General features: G+C 43.9%; 1 long non-coding RNA gene across 1 annotated transcript; it reads left to right on the plus strand.

Moving 5' to 3' along the window:
• The first annotated feature begins 702 nt into the window (after positions 1–702).
• LOC117802026 lies at positions 703–7,383 on the plus strand. Its single transcript, XR_004625032.1, has 3 exons — positions 703–872; positions 1,603–1,697; positions 6,944–7,383. It is a non-coding gene; the product is annotated as an uncharacterized LOC117802026 (long non-coding RNA).
• Positions 7,384–8,358: the final 975 nt, after the last annotated feature.

Raw genomic sequence — 8,358 nt, forward strand, 5'->3', positions numbered from 1 at the left:
GCTTTGCCGCTATAGCCTGAGTTGGATAGTAAAGCAGAAAATATTTACTCTTTGGGCCTTTAAAGACAAAGTTTGCCAATCCCTGCTCTATTCTATTCAGACTGTATCCCAGCTCCATGCAACAATCTTGTGATGGGTTATTGATTACCAAGGAGACCAGGTAAGGATGGAAACGAACCACTGCTGACTCTTTTCATCAGAAAAATAACTCCAGACTACTGTTAGTAGAGAAGGCATCATTGTAACCTTTTATGAGTAGGGCTTTATGTTGTCTCTGAATTGGAATATTTACATAGCCCATCACTTGACTGATGTCATTCAACAAGCAAAACGTTAATAAACCTTCTTTGTGTAAGATTATTAGCTTGAAGACAAAAGACTATTTCTAAAGGAAACTTCTCTTTATTAAAAGTCTTTTATCAAAGAGTACTCTAAAAATAAATTAGCCTTTCAAATAAGAGTAAATATAGGTAGAATGTATCACTTCCATTTTCTCTACGAATAGCTTTGACATGTTAATAACCATCTAATGAAGACAGACATTAGATGAATATTTATGATGGCCATGGTTGGTGAGTATGATTCATGAGCTATGCATTTAGTACTGGATTTCAGAACACTGTCACGAGATACGTTCGGTCATAATTGAATACACATTGAATGACCACTTACATTAGGCCCTCAACAATGAGAATGTCCGTACCCACATAGAAGTTTCAACTTCTTTCATGAAATAACATTTCAGGGCAGAGAGACAGAAAGTTCTTTGAGAAACCCAGCTCTAACCAAAGAACACAAATGCTTTTATTATGATCAGAGGTCAGTCTTCAACAACCTTCTGGAAACAGCCCAGACCCAAAATTGCAAAAAGGGTGAGTTGGGAGGGTGTGTTTGGTAATTAGGGTTGTTGTTTTTTGTTGTTGTTGTTGTAGTTATGAAGACAGTACGGTGTTTTTTAAATTTTAAAGAAGAATTCCTTTTTTTTTTTTAAAGATTTTATTTATTTATTCAACAGAGAGAGAGACAGCCAGCGAGAGAGGGAACACAAGCAGGGGGAGTGGGAGAGGAAGAAGCAGGTTCATAGCAGAGGAGCCTGATGTGGGGCTATCCCATAACGCCGGGATCACACCCTGAGCCGAAGGCAGACGCTTAACCGCTGTGCCACCCAGGCGCCCCAAAGAAGAATTCCCTTTATCCTTGTACCTAAGACCGCTGTTTTCATTTTCATGTGTTCTCCTATAAACTCCATCCAAATGCATACACGTGTTCACAAACAGCTAACAGTCAATGAGAGTTTGTTGTAACAGAAGCGATGTTTTCAGTATGCACAAAGGTTCATCCACAGGATGAGCATCACGCAGGTACCAACAGTGTTGTATGTTAGGGGGCAAGGGCCTCTCAAATCCGACTACATATTGGCCTCACTCAGAGGGTTTCTTAAAACGCTAACCTTCTGGGCCCACCTGCCAAACATCCTCATTTAATTAGCCTGACAGTGGGCTTAGGGGTTGAGTATTATCTGAAAGTTCCCCAGATTCGGCAAATTCTAAACTACAGCCAGGTTGGGAGCCATTCATCTCACTGGATGCCTTCATCTTACAGGTCAAATACCGAGGCTGAGAAATGCGCTTCAAGCCTGCTGCCCTTGCTCCAGCCAGAAGCTTCCAGGGGACCGTGACATCACAGCAAATACTCAGGTGATCTGAACACCCTCTGTGGAAGGAAAATGCTCGGAGCTTGCCTTGGTTGGGCTGATGTGGGTGTATTCCGGGGTTCTGAGAATAAGGATTCAGCCCTTTCAAAGCACAGAATAAGACTTTCTTGAAATATTCCAGGTCTACCTCTCTATAAACAGGGGATGTGTTATCATGGCTTTATTGGAGCTGTACTTTCGGCCAAGTTAGTACTTACTGTCCCAACGTCTGGGATTGTGTTCCCTTAGCTCTCCAGGTCCCAGCATCATGGTGGGCCACCAACGGATGGCCACAGTTAGTAGAATTCCCCTGAGAGTACTCTCCAAAGCTGAAGACTTGACACGCTCCCTCCTCCCGCTTTTCCACGCGGTTGCAGTTCAGAATGCTGCTGTGCTGTCTCTCCCTTTGGGAATTTCCTCTGGAGCCAGAGATTAATCATTATGCAAATATTAAATACTTTGAAAGTTGGAGAAAGGAAGGGAATTTTTTAAAGCACTTTTGTTATTATAGTTTAGGAGAGATCACAAACAGCTGTTGCGTTTGACCTGCACTCAAGTTCTACCGTGCCATTCGTGTGATATCAAATTAGATATATATTCCAGTTAAACCTTCTTTAAGATGTATATGTACTTTTGGGGCCCCTGGGTGGCCTCATCAGTTAAGTGTCTGCCTCAAGCTCAGGTCATGATTCCAGGATCCTGGGATCCAGTCCAGTGTCAGGCTCCATGTTCAGCAGGGAGGGGGAGGGAGGGAGGAAGGGGGCATCTGCTTCTCCCTCCCCCTCTGCCTGCTGCTCCCCCTGCTTGTGCTCACTCTCTCTCTGTCAAATAAATGAGTAAAATCTTAAAAAAAAAAAAAAGATGTTATGTACTTTTGCCAAAACCTCTGGGTTCCCATAAATACCCAAATACATCGACCATCACCCAGCCTGTTTGCGCTCCATCCTGGACTTAAGGGCCATTCTGGGAAAAGACAGATTAAAACATTTCACCCTCGGAATGTGAGCTTGACTGAGATGTTATTTAGATTTTTTAAATAGCCTAAATGCCTGGGGTGATCTGAAAGGAAATGCTGCAGAGAGTCCTGTTGCCTAAGAAATACGGCAAGTCGGCAAGTCGTGCTCGCTCAGGCGTAGCCTGAAGGCCAAAACAAAGTCCTCACCCTTATCCTGAAGGTCAAAACTTCTTTGGCTTCCCTTGTCCAAGTCTCTTCCTCTGTGTCCTCAAGGGTTTCGAAACAATAAACTGCTATTTAATAGTTTTTTCATATTAAACTTTTCCTGTTCAAGTTATGGTGGGGTTTCTCCCTCCTGTTCTGACCCATACTGATACCAGGCCCTTTCAAGACACTGAGCTCCCCAAGAGCCAAGGATGGTGGGTGCTGCAGGGCTGGGATGAGGCAAGCAAGGCGCATGGGTTCATGGAGTTGCAGGTTGTTCGAGTTCACAGGGGACACATGAGGGTGGGTGACTCCTTGCATGAGGAGCCCAAGGTCCTTTGCTTGCCTCGCCCGAGTCCAGACTCTGCTGTGCTGTTTTCTTGTTTAGAGTTCTGTCTAGCACATTCCAGAGAATTCATCTATTGAACCCTCACCTCCAATGTGATGGTATTTGGAGGTGGGGCCTTTGGGAGATAATTAGGTTCGGATGACACAGGAGGGTGTGCTCTTATGATGTAATTAGTGCCCTTCTAAGAAGAGGAAGGCAGAGCAGGAGCTCTCTTTCCCCTGTATTCGCACAGGAAAGGCCATGGGAGCCCACAGAGAGGCCAGGAAGTGGACCTCGCCAGGAACGGAATCTGCAGGTTCCTTGCCCTTGGCCTTGCCAACCTCCAGAACGGAGAAATAAACGTCCACTGTTTAAGCCACCCCGTGATGATGTTTTGCCCTGGAAGCCAGAGCTAAGACAGGGCCCACTCAGCATGGACGGAAAAGCTGGATCACCTTCTCTGCCTCAGAACTGTCTCTCTAATGCAGCTCAAACAATCGAGTCTCTAAGCCCTGTTGGCATGGTATTCAAAAGCCAGACTCTAAAGTCTCGTAGACCCAGGCTCAATCTTAGCCCTATGATGACCCTGGTCTAGTCACTCCTCATGCCTCCGTTTCTTTCTTAAATAAGTGAAATAATATCTACTCCACAGGGGTGTGGAAAGGTTCGAGTAAGACTGTGCACACAAAGAACTTAGCTCTGTGCCCCCCAAACATTAGCTGTCCTGTTAATAGTAGGCTCACGTCACTCCCCATTATATTAACCCCCAATTTCCCCTAGTCTGAGTCACAAAATGATGAAATAGAGCCAAAATCCAGTATGTCAGTAATTAGTCATTCAGAGAGGGTCTAAAGTCTCAAAGTTGAACGTTGCCTCTGTCTCTCCCAAGAGCCAAACAAAAGCCAAAGTAAACAAGGCTTAGGAAGGAATGTAAAAAACATAGCAATGGCATCGATCTCCTTTCCCATCAAAGAAGATGAGAATTAGAATATCAGAATAAATATTAAATCTATTCTTTTTTGTTTCCATTTCAAAAAGTCGAAACTTTATTCAAACTCCACTCATTGAGAATATTTAGTGCCCCTTCCAGGTTCCAGGAATTATGCCAGTTAGTAAAGATTTAAAAAGAAGATACCCTCTTTGCTCTCAAGCCTCTGAAGGTCTTGAGGTATGGAGATAAGCATGTAAACAAAGCAAAGGTTGTTTTGAGCATGGGTTACTCTCATGGAGGTGGCGTTCACGGGCTCTCCAGGAGGGAGTAGGCAGGGAGCTGGCAAGGTCAGAGAACCTTTCCCACAGGAGAAAAAGGTACTCTCCATAATCCATATTGCTATTGCCTTGAGGAAGTGGAAGGGGAAGCACGGAAGCTAATTCCTGTGATCAAGGGTCTCGCACTGGCCCGGTCGCAAAGGTTTACCGTCTGGCTGGCACAATTCCTCCGTATTTAACCATTGGCACTCACAAGCTCGTAGGAACCAACTTCAGAACATCCTCGTGGAGGTGCTCTAAACCACAAGTAAAATTGCTCTCAAACTGTATTGAGCGTAATTTAATTTCACCTTGATAATCCTGGAGAGTACTTCATGGCATTGTAGTTTCCGAGAGTCAACATGGGGAACGTTAATTAGTCTTGCACAGTGTCTGTGCAGAGTCACTAATCAACAGTGTTGTGGTAGATAGCTTGCCACGCTGAAGGGCTGAGAAGGAAAAGACAGAACAGAATGTCTCATAGGTTGTCCATGGTATGGTTTTACTCCTTAAGGAGCTCTGGAAGGAATCCAGTAGAGGCTGTCACCTTCCTTAGGTAAATTTATTATGGTATAAATAGCAATAACAGTGACAGAAATCATAATCATTTCCTTCCAATGGAATAAGGCTTTAAAATTTTCAAAGTGAATTGGACTTTCACCTTGAGGAAGATAGAATAGAGGCTTTATCTCCAGAAACAAATGGAGTGTATAAAATTCAGTCTTTCTTGTCAGCCCCATGCTACTGACTTCTGAATAGCGGTCCAGTTGTATGTATCTGGGCTTGGGAAATTTTCCTAGCTCTTGGAAGGAAGTTAACTAAAACATATGACATTTCTGGCAGGAGTCACAATTTCACACAAAAACTTTCTTGCAATAACTTCACATACTGCTTCCCCTGGTGGAATCACTGTCTCTAGGGAAAGCTTGGGTCTAAAATGACAACTCTGTTTAATGAAAGTGAGAGCTGAATGCTAAATCCAGCAGGTTTTATTTCTCACGAAGAAGTCTTCATCTTGAAATCACTTGAATGGATGATGTTATGACAGAGGTAAGTTCTTCCAGATTTTTTTCTTTTTGTTTGTAGAGCATAGAAGCATTTTCAAGCTTCTTGCATGAAAAAAATAAGCAAATATGGTTACTACTCCTGCAAGTCAACAGTGTCTCCTGTAGATAAAATATTACAGAGTATTCGATATTTACGTGAAATTGGAGGTGGGGGTGGCCCCTGGAAGGAGTGTTGGCAGGGACTGGTGGTTGTAAGATTTCTTCCTGAATTAGACTGGTTATGGGAATCAGTGCTTTCCGATTTCATAATGTGCTAGATATGTCAAATATATACATATATGCCATAAGGAAATAAAAGCCAGATAGGTATTTGCTATCCTTGCTAGTAGAGGAAAGTAAAATTATTTCAACATTAAGGAATGAGGTTACCACTTCTGGATGTGGTGCATGCCCTTTATGGTCCCGTGTATACAAGGACCAGACTCTGCACCACAGACTGTCTGATGTCTGACTGCAAGGTGCGCATATAAAAGATTTTCAGGACACATTTGCTGATCATCACAGTGACGAGATGGTATGAAAAGGTTTGACAAATACCTACTGCAGGCAACATGTTCATGACCTACAGGAAGGGGCGAGTCCGAGCTGGGAGGGTGAAGGTCTACGTGTATGAAGCTTCAGTCCCTTCAGTAGCACCGAAGAGTGACAGCGGAGGCTGTTCAAGTCCTCTGACTGCTCCGGAGACTTTGAGCTATCAGAGTGAATAATTTGCTGAGAGCTCAAAATAGCAAAACCAATAACCATTCCTGATTTTGTAACTGTATTGACTAATTATTTGACTATTTACAATTGACCAATTATCTACACCTTGTGGAGAATTTTAAGAAAACCTTTGCAGTGTATTTTTTCGTGAACCCAGAAGTTACTTTCTCCCCTCTATTGAAAGGCTGTGAGAACACAAATGTCTGCCTGTAATAATTTTAACTAGCACTTTCCCACAAATGAGCGTGTTCAAGAACCCTTAGAGTCTAATAATCAGATGTCAAATATATGACGTGGGAGGAGGAAGAAAGAGACAGTATGGAGAAATAACAATCCACAGACAATCCGTAATGCAATCTCTTAAATGAGAACATTTAATTTCAACAGCTACTCCAAGAATTCCAAAGCATATTCTTGCTCTTGGATAAAATCAGCGATAAAAAATGAGATGGTCAAGCGATAGCAACAAGAAGATTAGGAAAAACAATGAGTTTGCAGTATCTTTGAGCCAAAGAAGCACTAATCCCTGCATAGTGAGAGGGACATGGCAAGGGTTTGGGATTAAGACATAAACCGCCGTTGGAATCCCGGTGGTCCATTTATAAACCGTGTAATAACCTTAGGCAATTCACCTAATTCCTGTGGGCCTTAATTTCTTCATTTCTTAAATGGGATAATTATACCTACGGCATAAGATTTTTTAAAAGATTTGCACTAGAAGCTCAATTCTAATTATCATCCAACAGGCAGAAGAGTCTGCTGTGTGATTCTCTTTGAGGTTTGGGTGAATGGATCTGGATTTCTCTAGCTGATCTGTGCCAGGGGATATGACTGTGCCGGAGACAGGAAGGGCTGCAGGTGTGCGAGGGCTCCCACCTCCTGCTCTCCATGTGCACACTGTCGTCACCACTGGTGGCGTCACCTGGCTGTGGTTAAGTCTTCGCTGCGGAGGTTTGCATGGTTCCCGTTCCCATCTGGAAGGAGGAAGAAGCCCCAGAATGCTTCGCCACCGTCCCCATAAGTCATGCAAGGGCCAGTCATCACATGGTAGCAAGAGGCCTTGAGACTGAAATGATAGGTTCTTCTGCACGCTCTGTGTATCCTGTCCTGACAGGCAGAACGGGGCCAACCTATACTGAGGACACTGAGCGCTGTCTCCACACCGTAGACTGTTCTAAAGGCTTTGTGTAACTGAATTCATTTCTCCCTTCGACTCTGTGAAGTATCTTACAAGACACAGAAACTGAAGCACAGTTGCCGTTGCTTGCTGTTGCTTGCCCAAGGACCCACAGCCATATCAATCTGGCTCTGTGTCCCTGGGGTGACGACTCAACCTGGCCCAAGAAGAATAAATGAAATCGTGTGCGTACAGCTCCTAGCACAGCGTCTGGCTCTTAGAAGCTGGTCTGTCCATGGGAGCTAGTGTAGCCACTGTGACCTGAGACTCCGCGAACTCCTGCTTGGCTTGCCACACGAACCTCTCTTGGGTCTGTTCACAGCCTTTGTACCCTTATTAGTAGGTAAAGTCACAGTGCAGATTTGGGGGGCCCTCCTGGCTGAATTCTCTCAAGACACTGGAAATTTCAGTGAACAGCTGAGCAGACTGGCCAACAGGACCAGTGGTAATTGGCATTCATCCTCCGGGTAATTTGGTACCTAATTTCACCAAACTGTTGAGAAATCTGCTACGTGTGCAATAACTTCAGAACTGGTGAATCTTGGCAGAAATGTGGCCATCATTTAGGTTAATAAATGTTTCTGTGTGATAATCATCTATGTGAGTTATAAATTTGGTTATATCATTTGAAAGGAAATTCCTTTCCGTTAATGGTGTGTGGGAGCAGGAGGGGAGTGGACAGAGGGAAAGTTAGTAGGTTAGTTCATGGTATCGTTCTGCAAATATCTTTTTTTTTTTTTTAAAGATTTTATTTATTTATTTGACAGAGATAGAGACAGCCAGTGAGAGAGGGGAACACAAGCAGGGGGAATGAGAGAGGAAGAAGCAGGCTCATAGCGGAAGAGCCTGATGTGGGGCTCGATCCCATAACGCCGGGATCACGCCCTGAGCCGAAGGCAGACGCTTAACCGCTGTGCCACCCAGGCGCCCCATTCTGCAAATATCTTAAGTGGGGAAAGAGGAAAACAGATGACAAATAAAGGA

The sequence above is a fragment of the Ailuropoda melanoleuca genome, chromosome 4, assembly GCF_002007445.2.
Source record: "Ailuropoda melanoleuca isolate Jingjing chromosome 4, ASM200744v2, whole genome shotgun sequence".
NCBI classification, from domain to species: Eukaryota; Metazoa; Chordata; class Mammalia; order Carnivora; family Ursidae; genus Ailuropoda; species Ailuropoda melanoleuca.